This window comes from Pteropus vampyrus, unplaced genomic scaffold (assembly GCF_000151845.1).
Source record: "Pteropus vampyrus isolate Shadow unplaced genomic scaffold, Pvam_2.0 Scaffold223, whole genome shotgun sequence".
In the NCBI taxonomy this organism is placed as follows: domain Eukaryota; kingdom Metazoa; phylum Chordata; class Mammalia; order Chiroptera; family Pteropodidae; genus Pteropus; species Pteropus vampyrus.
Genome location: NW_011889004.1, coordinates 1,372,391 through 1,387,667, shown reverse-complemented (window position 1 = coordinate 1,387,667; position 15,277 = coordinate 1,372,391). Strand labels below are relative to the sequence as shown.

Sequence of the window (15,277 nt, the reverse complement as noted above, 5' to 3'; positions counted from 1 at the left end):
TTATGGCCCAGCATATAGAATACTATGTAACCCAGAAGAAGAATGAGGCAGTTTTACATGTGCTTGTATGCAACACTTTCCAAGATATTAAGGGAAAAAAGCAAGATGCAAAAGTATATGTAGTTTACTACCATTTTTATTAAAAAAGAAAAATATGAATATTCATAAAACATAAATACTCATGTTTGCAAATGCATTGGCTATCCTTGAAAGGGTAAACAAGCAAAGTTACAGTGGTTTCCTCCAGGAAGGAAGCTGGATTACCAAGGGATGGGTGAGAAACTGGCCTTTCATCATTCACCTTTTTTATCTTGGCAATTTTATATCCTATGCCTGTATCACCCCTCTAAAATATAATACAGTTGAAAAAACAATGGTATATCTGTCCAAAATCCCTTTGCTTATCTTTCGGTCTCAGCTCAAACACCACTGCACCAGAGGAACATTCTCTGGACCTAGAGGGCAGAGGCTTCCCCAACATTTGACTCAATTATTGTGGACTTCTCCACAGCCCTCTTCAAGACTCTATTGGGATCTGTCCCGTTTAATGCTGTCAACCCAGTGACTGGCATTATGCCTAGCATATTCTAGAGCTCACCAAATGTTTGCTGACAAAATGAATGAAAAGACAGGTTCTCAGAGAAGCTAAAAAACCAAGGACCTATAACAGATCAGTACAAGAGGACTCCCTGATGAGTGCCAGACACTGAGGACTGGGTAGACCAGGAACATAAGGTTTTGCAGTTAACTTTCAACAAACATGGCAAGGCTGATCCAATGCCAAGATGGCTGCCAGAAAATCTAGCTTTGCTACCAACGCTGTGTGATCCTGGGCAAAACTCTCCATCTCTGAGCCTTACTTACTTTTACCAACTGTCAAACAAGGGAATTCGACCAGAGTAATGGCGTTTCAAGGCCCTCCTCGCTTTTAAAATGTTGAAAACAAAAGTGGAACAGCTCTGGTTGACGTAAGGGTAAGGGTCCTAGAGTCTGGTTCATTCCACTATGCCCAACTCTCCCCTTCCTCACCAGGGGCCCTTCAGACAACCCATAGTTCCATGGAACAGAGTTTGAAAATCATTCTATTAAATTACAGATAAAGCCCCTCCCACATCTCACATTCTATGATAAATGCATTTCCTCACCAAAGAGCATTCTTCTTGGGTCTCAAAAAGAAGGAAATGAAACATGATCATTCTCAGCGCATGACAAAAGATGTTTCCAAGAGAACAAGAGAGAAAAATTCAGAATGCGGCCAGGGTCAGAAAATCTATAGGTCTTCAGTAGGAAGGAAAACAGTAACAAGACAAGCATTCCTCAAATGGCCAGCCAGGGGCCAGAGTAAGGACTATTCTACTCTCAGGGCAGTGATTCATGCCAGAGCATGCTCCGTGCTCCGCAACAAGATGAGAGGCATGAAGTCAGCAGCACTAGCACAGAGATTTAGTGAATTAACAAAGGAGACAACTGGTATTGTGAGTTCAGTCAGAGAAGAAGCTTTGGGAAAGGGAAAGGGGAAAGACATTTGGCAAGGTCTGGTTCAGCTGTCAAGAGCCATCTCTGAATTCAAGTATATTCAGGCAGGGAAAACTGATCCTGGAAAGTCTGTGTTGGTGGCTTCCAACTTCAGTGTTGAAAATGTCACTGTTAAACCCTTGCCTGATAAATAGCTTTTTAGAAACCTACTCCAAGGCACAAGTTAGCTCAAGGATAGTCAAGGCTAAGCCTAGGCTAAGAATAAAAGGGTCTAGGGTGGTGACTCATTTGGAACAGAAAAGCCAAACTTTGATCATCCTATGTGTTTTGTTGTTTCATTTCTGTCAAGGGCAGAGGTTGATTTATTCCACAAATATTCCCCTACTCTGTGCCATGCTCTGGATTGTGGTCCTGCCCCCATGAAGTTTAGAATTTAACAGAGATGATGATTTCACTCGCCACCCAGTAACTCTACTCACCACTCTTCACCTGTCTGACAGTCTCCTTTTTAAAAGGAAAAGGTCCCCACGGGTAAGTAATAAAGTTTACTTTACAGACAGGGAAACTGGTAAGGCCAACTCAAAAATAAAAAAGATGAGTCAGCTGAAGAGAAATCAGATTTCAGACTTTCTCTCTGAGACAATGTAGTCCCCAAACTCAGACAGGCTCTCTCAAGTCGGCTTAGTAACTATGAAGAAATAAGCTGTGTTCTTCTCTGGGCTTGGCATGAAATTTGGAACAAAGGTGGCAGCAGTAGTAGTAAGGGCAAGTGGATGTGCACTATGGGCTAGACACTATGTACAGAGCTTCAAACTTAACCCTCACACTAATCGTGAAAGTATTGATAAATCAAAAGTTTACAGATGAGGAAACTGAAGCCCATACAGGTGATGGCATCTTTCTGGCGTCCCAGAGCTAGAAAATGGTAGCACCGACACTCCCAACTCTTACCCCACAAGGTTCCACTTGCTCTGCTCTGTCAAGTGAGGCAACTCCTCTCTGAATGAAGACCTGGCAGAAACACAGCTGCTCCAGGCTAAAGGGTATGAGAAATATGTTGGCACACATCCCTGCAGTCCCTTGAATGTTGAATGACAGGTTATTTCAGGGCCAGCTCATCCAGTTTGGACAGCAGGAGTGTCAAGTTTGATAATGTGCCTAGTGAAAGCCTGTCTAGGTGAGCTTCCAGAGTTATGAGCCTCCTGGAACTTGGATGAAAACTGACTGGTCAAAATCAATGTCCTGAGACCTACTAGTAATTAAAGCCTCAAATAAAAAGGAACTAAAGGCAGGCAAATGCCACATGCAAATGTTCCTATATCAGCACTTAGTCTCAAGAACCTAATTTTAGAATCAGGTGCCAATTCTCAACTCTCTACAAGCAGTAATGTGTGGAAAGATCTGCTGTGAAGAAAAAGAGAAGTTCCCCTGGACTTGCAAAAAAAGTAATAGGGGCTTCTTCTAACAATACATAAATTAATCAAGATGTGGAGAAAGAGATTCAAAGATGATCTTGGATGGCACAGTGTGTTAGATCCTAGCAGGAGAAGATGCAGTAATCCTGGCTAATTGAGAAGTCTCACACTGACTAGCATTTGACACTGCAGAGCACTCCTTCCTTCTTGAAATACTTTCTTCTCTTGGATTCCAGGACGCCATGTTCTTGCTTTTCCTCCTACTCCACTGTCTGCTCCTTCTCAGGCTTTGTTGATTCTTTCTCCTCTCCCTCTCCTTCAACACTGGAGTGCCCCAGGGGTCATGCCTGGTATCTCTTCCCTTCTCCATCTATGCTACCTCACCTCTTTGGTTATACCATCCCGTGTCAAGGTTTTAAGTATCATCTACATGCTGACAACTCATAACTTTACATCCCCAGGCTCAACTTTTCCCCATATATCCAAACTGCCTAATCTACATCTAAACTTGAACGTCTATATAGCTAATAGGCAGTCCAAACTTAATGTGATAAGAACTGATCTGCCTCCCTCCTCCCCACAAAAGGCTCATCCTGGAGTCTTCATCATCTAGTGATTGTCAACATTATCTTTAACAGGTTCTCAGACCAAAAAATCTGTTACCCTTAACAACATACACTCTCTCATATCCCACACCTAATCTATCAGCAAATCCTACTGGGTCTAACTTCAGAATGAATCTTTACTCCATGAAGCAGCTTCTCATCAGGATCATCACTACCACCAGACCCCAGGCCACTATCACCTCCCACTGGGATTGCTACCAAGCTGCTTTCACACTGCTCCCCACAACTCACCTCAGCAATAAGCAGAATGATCCTACTACAATCTAAGTCAGACAGTGGTTCTCGCTTTCACTCAGAGTAAAAGCCAAAGTCCCAACCAGGACCTTATGACCTATAAGGCCCTGAATGACATGTATAACCCTTGTCTCTCTCATACACATCCTTCTCACCATTACCTCTTCGAACTCTTCTCCCACTATTCTCCCCATCGTTCTCTCAGTTCCAGCTATATGGGCCTCTTTGCTGACCTTTGAACAAAACAGGCATGGCTCCTCCTCAGGGCCTTTGCAAGCATGGTTCACTTTGCCAGGGAAGCTCTTTCTCCAAATAGAATCGTGGCTTAAGTCTCTCACCTAAGTCTTGGCTCAAATGTCACCTTCAGAGGCCTTCTCTGACCACTTTATTTCAAATTGTACACATCCTCAACCAATGCCCCACTTCCTTCTTTCCTCCCTTTGTTTTTTCTTCGAAGTATGTATCACCAGCATACTATAAAATACATTTATATTGTCTATTTTTTCTCTCTCTATAATATAAATTCCATGATGACAAGAATTTTGTTCATTTTGTTCACTACTAGCTCCTAGACTGGTACCTGGCAAATAGGAGGTACTCAAAAAATATTTGAATGATTAGTGCTCGGCTCTCCTCTTGGGGACATTTCACATTTTGTAAACCAACCTGAGCTAGAGAGCAGCTTCCCAGTGTTCCATCACAGGGTTTGCCAGGAGCCGAAATACATCTACTCTGGTTGTCAAGCTATTTTGGCAAAATCGAAATAAAAAATGCCAGACCCCACAGCCCATTTTACAGCCATTAAATATAAGGCAAGTAAATAAATGATAAGAGAGAAGAGAAAGGGCAAAGAATAGAAGATCAGGTGGCAACATCTCTAATGGGAGAAATGTTTTGGCTACTTCCTTTGGTGAGGCCAGACCACTACCCCTTGCTCCCATAGGCATCAGCTCACAGTGTCCAGAGAGGTGTGAGTCCAAATGCTGGGGGAGGAGCACACAGGGGGTTGACACCGGCTATGATGTGAACACGGCTAGGCCCTTCCCTCTGCCTGTAACCCTCCAGGCCCACAGGAACTTCTGTGTTCCTCTAACTAGCAAGCTCTTCCCTGCCTTTGTACTTACTGATCCTCTTCCTGGATTATCCTGTTTGGCTTCTGGAGTGGCTGCTCCAATTTATCCTTCAAATTACATCATTTTAAAGATACCATCCCTGCAGGCACTAAGTAGGAATTTTTTTTGTCCTCACTTCCAGTAGTCCTATTCATGTTTACTAACCACCTCCCACGTGTCATAAACAGGTCTACATTCTGGGTATGTAGCAGTGAATGAAACAGACAAGAATCTTTCCCTTCATGGAGTATACATCCTAATGGCAGACAGGGACCATAAGCAAGATAAATAAGTAAAACATACAGTATCTCAGAGAGTGATAAACGCTATGGAGAAAAGGAGAGCAGGGAAGGAGGATAGGGAATGTGGGGGAGGGGGAGGTTAAAATTTAACGAGGGTACCCATGGAAGGCCTCCTTGAGAAGATGATATGTGACACTGTCTAGGCATAATAATGCAAAGGTTGGAGTGTATCTGGCCTTTGAGGAACAGCAGGAAGGTGATATGGCTCAAGCCGAGTGAGCAATGAGGGAGGCAGTGCATTATGAGGTCAGAAAAGAATAGAAGTGGCCTTCCAGTTCAAGGTAAGGACTCTGGCTTTCACTATGAATGAGCTGGAAGCCACTGAGAATTCTGAACATTCTGACTTACATTTTAACAGGTGCTGGGTGCTATGCTTCTGTTTCCCTCATGGCTTATCCATTTTTCTAATTATTATATTTGTTTTCTATTCCTTCTCTGTCTGTCCTCCCCTTTAGAATGTAGTAAGCGATCAAAGGACAGAAACTGTCTGGCTTGTTTACCTATCCTCACACTTAGCCCAGTGCCAGGCACACAGGAGGGAAAGAAAGGAAAAGAAGGGAGAGAAAGAACAAAGGAAAAGAAGAAAGGAAGAAAGAAATGTTCAATGTATAAAGTTCTGTCCTCAGTGTCTCAACATCCAGCCATCCAGCCCTTAGAGGTCAGAGAATAAAGACCACAAAAGCAGATTCGACAGCTGGCTATAATGAAATTTTGTCATTCTGTTCTCAATATGCTTAAGACCACTAAAGCAATTAGGGTGTGGTAAAAAGTTTGTGTCACCCAAGTCTATTCCTCTACAGAACTCTGAAACTAAGGTTTTCAGTGCTGAAAGTGGACAATGAAAGGTTGGATTTAAAGCTTTTGAGACCTGATTTCCAAATCTACCATCTTCCAGCTCAAGTCCACAGAGATGGTAACCTGGGGGGATTAGACTAAGGCATCCTGGCTGCAATGAACTCTGGGCATTCTGGAATCAACCAGCCACACTCTTATCTTAACTGGAAGCGGTCTCCTAATTTCAAAGAGACCCTCTTAATGAAGGGCAGAGGTCAAGCCCAAGACTAAAATCCCAAAAAGCATGAGGCTTGGGAGTTCAGATTCACAGCTCCTCAGCTCCATTAAATAACAGGAGACAATCCAAGAACAAGAGGTTAGGAAAGGAAAGCTGGCCACAGCAGGTAGGATGGGGGCTTTCTAGGGGTTTACACAACATAACAACGATACCACCATGCAAATACTGTGTAGTGGTCAACATAACAGGAACAAACATATTACTACTGTAAAATGAAAATTACAATGTCACATACTTGAGGGGTTTGTAACCTAAAACATGTCAATATATACAAAGGCCTCAGGAGTGCCCAGCCACCTAGTACTTGATAAATGTTAGCAACTATTACTACTATATAGGGAGAGGTTACTGCCAGTACCTCCCTGCTGCTCCCCAACCCCCAGGTCTTTGGAGGCCCTGAAGCACACTAGTGGCTGGCTGGGTGGTAGAGACAGTAGTTCAAAAATAATTAATCCTACAATCTGGTCAGATTTCACCCCATCCCCCGGGGTGATGGGAGGATAGATAACAGATCGTCTGGAATGTGCTTTGAATTCCTAAGGAGTCAAAGAATCCTGACAATTCAGTGCAATATTCATTCATTTGTTCATTTACTGAACATTTACTAAGCACCAACCATGTGCCAGACACCTTACTAGGTGCTGGAGACACAGACAGTTAAGACAAGTCCTCTCTAAGAATTAAGAGCCGTTTACTTATAAGACAGCCAAGTAAACAATGACAACTCACTGTGATCAGTGCCACAGAACATCAAAAAGGGGTATCTAGCTCAAGCCTGCAAGGTAGAGGGAATGATCACAAGGGAGGTACCAAGTAGTGGTCCAGCAAAGGAAGGATGGTGACAGGAAACGGTGTTTAGGCAGTGGGAACAGCATAAAGCAAAGAGTTGGGACTTTACAGAAAAGCAGGAGTTTGATCGCAGCTTGAGGGGAGGTGGAAGAATGAAGTAGGAAAGATGAAGCAGAAGAGCCAGGCTGGGGTCAGAGCCCAAAAGGTCTTCAAAGCCATGCTAAGGAATGTGTGTTTTAGCCTGAGGGCAAAGAGGAGCCACTGGTAGATATTCAAGCAGGATTTTTTAAAAGGATTCCCCAATTGCTCAAGTGATATTTTCTCTCTGGAATTATTTTTCCACTCTGTATGAATAAAAAGAACACAAAACCATTTCTTGGTTGTGATGATTTATCAGTGACCTATCTTAGGCCAAAAGACCTGTTGAGAAAAAGAAACATCTTCAAGTAACACATGTGTCCCCTTAGCTTTTAGAAATACACCAAAGTGCAAAACCCATATCTAAGCCATATTTGCTCACTGTCAGCACCTCAGGCTTTGGTGCCAGGCATGGGGGTTTTCTGGGAAGTGAGCAGTTAAGACATGCAACAGTTTCATGACTAGAAAAAGATGAAAGTCCAAGCCCAAAGCCAGCAGGACCCACAGACTGAACTTGTTTTGAAACACTTTTAGGAAGTGAAAAGAGAAGGGTGGGATAAGTCCTGTGTATATAAAGTCTCTGTTTGCAGAAGGAAATAATACCCCACAAAACAGGGGTGACAGCCTTCCTCTGACAGAAGCCTGCAGTAGGCATCAAATGCCTAGGTTAAGGCACCTACTACAACAATAGGCTCTGCATAAATTTCCTCATCTGAAGCCAACACTGAACCAGCACTGGGGGCAAGGAAAGGAAAGTAGAGGCCAGTATTACTTTAGAGCAGAGGTAAAGGAGGGTCCAGCCTAAGTAAATTGTCTAGGTTACACTACCAGGAAGCTGCTGAGCTGGGCTTGGAATCCAGGGCTGACTGATGGGGAGTCAGGAATGCTTCTTCCATTATACCTCTGAGCCCTTCAAGCGGCTCAGGGTGAAGCCTCTGATAGATAATCTCTACATAACCTCTGAGGGATCTGATTCTTTGAGAACTAGTGAAGCTGCTCTTCATGACTGTTTCTAAGAGGTCAGAGGAGCCTGGTGGGCTCAACTCAGGACAGGGAGCCAGATGCTCTGAGCTCTGCTCATGTTCCTACCATCTGTGAAAAGCTGCTCCATCTCAAATCCTCCCTTGGAAGGATGGGGATAAGGTGACAATATTAAGTTTCTGTGAATTCAGTGGAACTAAAAAAAAAAACAAAAAAAACCCCCAACAAAAAACAGATAGAGTTTTAAAAAAAGTTACCACCGTTTTATATATATATATATGTGATAGATATATATCTATCACAGCTCTGAGGCGTCCTCCTTCATGGGTTCATTAAGTCTTGTGGAAACCTTCACGGGTTCATTAAGTCTTGTAACAACCAGGAGTGGGTAGGAAGGCTGCAGGTCTTTCTTGTGCTGCTCTCAGGGAAACTGAGGCAGAACTGGAACAAATGAATGTCTGCAAAGGAGTAAGTCTCAGACTCACAGAGCCTAGTTCTTAGGCCATCAAACCATTTCACCATCTCCCAGGAAAGATGTGCTCTCCCCAGCCAAGAAGCCATGGGGCCTATACTTTTCTCAGACATAGACCCTTGTTTTCAGAATGTTCTTCAAGCACTAGGGCCAAAAGATCCCCTAGGGGTCATGTGGTTCCTCTCTTTAGTCCAAAAGGAGTGCAGTTCAACCACTCTCAAGAGGTTCCGAATATTCTTAGAGTCATGGGTAGCCTGTTTTGTGTCTCACAGTTTCCAATAGTCAGGAAAAACTTCCACCCCTGCCCTAAAAGGTAATCACGGCAATAGTCTGAAGGGCTGTTTTGTCCTAAAGAAGGTAAATCAAATGCCCCTTATAAAGATCAGATGAGAAGCAATAAAGCTACATCTTTACATAGATGCAAATAAACAAGACATTTAAGGATATTAAATAGCCCCTACTCCCCAACCTTGCTCCAGCTCCTCTTTTGTCTCTACACTTTGCAGGTCCCTGAAAACCTGAGTAAGAACCCTGGCTCTGCTATACCACCCGAATGACCTTTCACGTGTGATTTAACTTCTCTGTGCCTCAGTTTACTCACTGATAAAATGGGGATAACAACAGTAGCTACCTCACAAGGTTGTTGTGAAGTTTATATGCTGCATTGTAAGTAAAGTGTTTAGCACAGTGCCTGGTACACAGAAAGGGCTCAATAACCAGTAGCAAACATTTGCATCAGTATTTTTAGCATTATTACAGACGTCCCCAGTTAACCTGTCCGTCAGACGCCGACAGACCAAGCCCAAGTCTACCCCGGAGCAGGCGTCTATTTCTCGACTTTTTTTTCTTTTTTCTTTCCGAACCTTGGCAAAGAAATAGCCCTAAATGACAAGGAGCCCTCAGGATGGCCATGGGGCTGAGTGTGAAGGGGGAAATCAGGACTCGAAGAGGAGTTTCTCTTTTGGCCAGACGCAGGCTCCTCAGGGCCTAAGTCTAGGAGTCTCTCTAGGAGGACGCCCCAGAAGGGGTTGCGGACCTGGGACGACTGGAGGGCAGGCCCGCGGCCAAGTGGGCGCGAATGAATGAACCCGTAGTACCCTGCCACGTCTGGGCCTGGGAAGCAACTCCCGCCCCTCTCCCGACCCGTCATTAACATGACCTCTGACCCCAAAAACCCCTCACCTCAGACCCCCGACTCCCCGCCCCCTTCTTCTCCTGCCTCGTCGGACTCCCCGCTTCCTCACTCACAGGTCCAAACTGCTCCAGGCACCACGGTGCGACTCAGCAGGACAGCAAAATGTCCGCGGCCTTGTCCTCCCGTTCTCCCGGTGCGTCCGTGCCGCCGGCTGCTCGGAGCCCCACGGCTGTCACCTGCCGGGCGGAAGTGAGCTGCCTGCGCGCGGGCACTTCCGGTGGACGCACGGCCTGGGGGTGGGGTCAAAGGTGCAACCCGGGCGGGAGGTGGGGCCCGCGGGGCGGGGCCAAGGGGGGGCGGAGCCGACTGGAATTCACCACTTATCAGCTGCCGCGAGACTGAGGCTCTGAGATGGGCAGAGTTTTGCTCAAGATCACTTAACTTATGAATAAAAGAGTCAAAATTAGAACAGCAAGTTTAGTCAAGCGCTTGCTGCCCTTCAGTGCAGCCCTTTGGAAATTCTTCTTTTTAGGAGAAAACATCAGATCCTCCAAGGAACTGTTATCCAAGGAGAACTTCATAATGTTCCATTTCCTGAGTCTGCCATTTCCTGAGTCCACCTCCCCACCCACTCTGGTACTATTAACTTTCTCCTTATAATTTCTTATCCTCTCCTTTAAAACACTTTCATTGCTACTCTTTAAAAATGTCTTACTGGGCAAATAATTTTTGTATTGTAGAGAAACGGAAAAGCACTAGTAAGCAAAAAAGATAAAAAATCATCTGCAATCCCAATGTCCTGAGGCAATCACTTTTAAAATTTTGGTGAATATCCTTCGAGACTTGATACATCACTTAGTACTTTTAACTCATCAAAATATTGGTAAAAACTTTCCCAAGGCAATAAATAGATTTCTATGTGGTGCTTTCCAATACCTGTATAATATTCTATTGTAGAGATGATATCACTGTTCTCAAAAATAATCCCTATAGTTGTATACTTAGGTTGTTATCAACCTTTTAATATTATAAAAATAAGCTTGCACAGCCAAGTCCATATGTCTCATCCAATCAATTGTTGTAATATTTAATATAGTCTTATATGTTTAATCAGCCTCAAGTCCTTTTATAAATTTTTCATTTTTAGTTATCTTTCTCTAATGATATTGGCAAATGTCATCAGCCTCACTGAAAAACAAAATTTCATTGGGAATGTAACATGGAAAGAGAAAAATTATCCAACAAAACAAACTAACAGACCTAAAGGTGTCAAGCTGGAGAATCTATGTGAAAGAGGCAAGCTAGTGATAGAAGTCAGAGCTTTAAGATTGCCAAGACAGAAGTCTCAGTGTCAGTTTACTTAGGAAGGACATCCTGGAGAAGGTAGCATTTGTGCTAGGCCTCACCTAATGAGAATAGAGTTGCACAGGCTGAGATGGAAGGAAAAGGAAATCCAAGGACAACAGTGCAGAGGATGGAAGGCAAAGGAACCAGGGATCTGGGTCCTTCAGAAAGCATTTTCTAAGCCCCTACTCTGAGTCAGGCCCTGGGCTGGGCATTGGATAGTCATACAGATGAGGCAAAGGCCCTGCCCTTGCTGAACCTACAGTTTTGTTGGGGGATAGTGACAGAGCTACAGACACAAATGTGATTGGTGCTGTGATAGGGGATGCACTGGGGCTATGGGAGTTCAGAGCAGGAACTGAAGTTCCTCCAGGGTTGGAGGGACCAAGGGCGGCTTAGACAAGTGGGCGGCATTTAATCTGAATTTGCAAAACAACGATGAATGTTTATGTGCCCGGTGGTACATGCAGAGGGTCTTGTTTGCTCCTCACATCAGCCCCATTTTATCTGGGTAGGAGCAAACTGCAACTCCAGGAGCTTAAGTCTAATGGTGTCTGAGTGGCAGAGCTGAAAGACTAGTCCCAGAGCCCCAGGATACATGCCCTCATAGTCCTACTCATTCACTTAGAGGAAATTGCAAAAATAGTACAAAGAGTCCCATGTACACTTCACCTAGTTTCCCTCAATGGTGACATTTTATATATTGGCAGTATAAATCAAAACCATAAAGTTAGCATTGATACAATACCATTAACTAAATATATAGAGCTTATTCCATTTTTAAATTCTTTTCCAAAGTAGGCAGGGAACAAATGGAATAATTTTATGTGCCATGTTCCACATGGCATGCTATGCACAGCTATCTTGTGATGTCATAAAATGACCCTGGACCTGCCGCTGGCACTGTGAGAGCTTCAGCAAGTCCCTTCCTCTTTCTGACACACAGACTCTCAGAATCTATCCTCCCACCCTACCTCCACACTCCAGCATAATAAGTAATGTTGAATTAAGTATTCTTTCCATCCATGCCCACTAGAGGGCCCACAGGTGACATTAACTGCCACCCTTCCCTTCGGATGAAATTGTCACACAGGTAGCTCACAGCATGCCTTTCTATGTCCCAACCTTCTTTCTAGATTATTCTTATGTGATTTCTGTTCCTCTCTGGCAATTTGTTTCCTTGCTGTTTTTGTTGTTTTTATCCTATGAATTTCTAAAAGTTGCCTCAGATCTTTTCTGGAAGGAGGCAAGAGGTGACTTTGTCCATAGCCTCACTAACAATGCCGGCTCTGCTGAGGGCAGACAGCTCCAAATCCTTCCCAAATAGAGCAAGCCTGGCACTTTCCCCAGGGCAGAGGGGCCTAGAGGCTTCCTGAGACTCCTCTTCTGCCCCCATCTCTCCCTGCCGCAAATGCCCTCATTCACCCATCTCTGGTTTCTCTAGGAGCAAAATTCTGCTCACCCTCTCCTGGCTCCACTGCCACCAGACCGTTTCTCAAAGGGTCTGCTTTCTTCTCTCAGTTGCTCCTGAGAGTGACTAAACCATCCTCTGCTGGTACGACTTCCCAATTTGGAAAATGGAGCTGATTGGGCCTCCCTGAGAAGTTGTTAAAGAAATGAAATTGTAGAACTGATGTACGGTGCCTGGCAACCTATAAACAAACCCTCCCCCGATGGTACCTGATGGTGACAACACTAATTTGTTAATATTAATTCAGCTCAGCTACCTCCTCGCTGTGCATCTAGGAGTGCATAACTTAGCTTCTTTGAGCCTCAGTTTCCCCATCTGGAAAATGAAACTAATCCCCTACCTTACATAGAGGTCAAGAGAATTACAGTAGATGTTGTAGGTAACATTCTTGGAGCCATACCTAGCAAGCATTAAAGAAGCAGTAATGATTGTTAAAGGCCGTACATTAGAACACAAAGAAAATGTCAATGAACTCCAATATAGAATTGGAATCCACACATCATTCTTTGATCACAATCTTAAAAACTAGAAATTAATAATAAAACCAGAAAACTGACTACACTTGGCAAATAAAATACTCTCTTGTAAATAACCCTGAAACTTCTGTGCATGTAACTATGCTCCCTTCTGAAATCTCACTAAAACAGTCAGGGAATTTTAGAATTTTGATAAAATATATGTAACATAAAATTTACCATTTTAACCATTTTAAGTGTACACTTCAGTGGATTAAGTATATTAACATTGTTGTGCAACCATCAACCACCATCCATCTCCAGAACTCTTTTCATCTTCCCAAAATGAAACTCTAAACTCAGTAAACACTAACTCTCCCTTCCCCCATCAGCACCATTCTCCCTTCTGTCTCTGTGGATTTGACTACTCTAGGTACCTCATATAAGTGGAGTCATACAATATTTGTCCTTTTGTGTCTGACTTATTCACTCAGCATAATGTCTTCAAAGTTCATCCATGCTGTAGCATATGTTAGAATTCCATTCTTTTTATGACAATAATATTCCATCGTACATGTATACTACATTTTGTTTATTTATTTATCCCCTGATGGACACTTGTGGGTTGCTTCCATTCTTTTGGCTATTGTGAATGATGCTGTTAGAAACATGAGCATACAGATACCTGTTTGAGTTCCTGCTTTCAATTCTTTAGGGTCCATATCCAGAAATAGAATTGCTGGATCATATGGTGGTTCTATGTTTAAGTTTTGAAGGAACTGCCATGCTGTTTCCACAGCAGCTGTACCATTGTACATGCCCACCAGCAATGTACAAGAGTTCCAGTTTCTCCACATATTCATTGACACTTATTTTCTATTTTTTGGATTTTTAAAAATAATAGCCCTCTTAATAGGTGTGAACTGGTATCTCATTGTAGTTAAGGGATTTTTAAAGGTATAAATACACAAGAGCCATGAGAACAAGGAGACGATGGTGACAACACTAAAAATGAGAACACAAATGAATCAAAATTTACTAACTTGGCTGAATCCTAAGCCATAAGGAGGGAAGCTAAGAATTAACACAATTTATACTGCAGGGTCCCAAAGATTCAGAAACTGGTGGCACCAGAAACTCCTAGAAGTGGGAATGAAGAATTAACTAAAATTTGGAGAATTGATTGAAAGTCTGAAAAAGAGTTAGATATCCCTAGATCCTTCCTTAACTCTGACATAAGACATTATGTACCCCCTCATCCAGCAGAAAACTGAGGCTAACCCTCAGAAAAGAGTAAAACAAAGGGCCCTGGACCATGGAACATCAGCACAGAGGGGGCAGGGTGGGGCGTATCACAGTGAAAACAGGGAGGATACAGGGATTCTGGGCAATGAGGATCACAGTGGACAAGCCCACTCATGCCAGAGCTGTTGCTCAGCTGTTAGTGCATCACTTAAAGCTGAGGAAGCAGCCAAGGATCACTAGGCATTTGAGGAATGTGGAAGTGAAAGGCCAAGATCACAAACAGATTAAACAACAGAGACACAATCTAGATTAGTTGCTGGAAGGAAACATAAGACACTGATAACATTGACCCCTGTGGGGAAGGGACCTGGGTGGCTGAAGGACATGGGATGATAGGAGACTTTCCACTGTACTTCCTTTTGAACCTGTTAAATTATTTTAAACTTTTCGTTTTGAAATACTTTTAGACTTACAGAGAAGTTACAAATATAGTAGAAAGTCCCCATCTACCCTTCACCCAGCTTCCTCTAATGTTAGTATTTTATCTAACCATAGTACAATGTTCAAACCCTTGATACTAAACTATAACTAACTAAACCAGAGACTTTATTCAGATTTCACCAGTTCTTCACTAAAGGTTTTTTTCTGTCTCAAGATCTAATCCAGGTTCCTGCATTGCATTTCATCATCATATCTTTCTAGTATTCTTTGGTTTGTGATAGTTTTCAGTTTTTCCTTTGATTTATCAACTTTAAGCGTTATACATTTTTGGCAACATCACAAAAGTGATGTGCTCTTCTTGATGCATCACATCAGCGGAGACATGGTGCATGATTTTGACATATATTATTACTAATGATGCCAACCATGTGCCTGTCATGTTTCTGCACTATCAAGTTACTATATTTCCTTTGTAATTAACTATCTTGTGGGGAACTACTCTGAGACATTACTGTTGTGCTTGCCTATGACGATTTCCTATTTCTCTCATTCTACATTTATTAATTGGA

General features: G+C 43.1%; 1 protein-coding gene across 1 annotated transcript in view; it reads right to left on the bottom strand.

The window, feature by feature from the left end:
* AP1B1 (adaptor related protein complex 1 beta 1 subunit) overlaps window positions 1-10,023 on the bottom strand; it is a 48,665-nt gene extending 38,642 nt beyond the window's left edge. Inside the window, exon 1 of the mRNA XM_023538442.1 lies at window positions 9,866-10,023. The gene's annotated coding sequence lies outside the window, so the exon portion shown is untranslated. The remainder of the gene's footprint in view (window positions 1-9,865) is intronic.
* Between the last annotated feature and the right edge of the window lie 5,254 nt (window positions 10,024-15,277).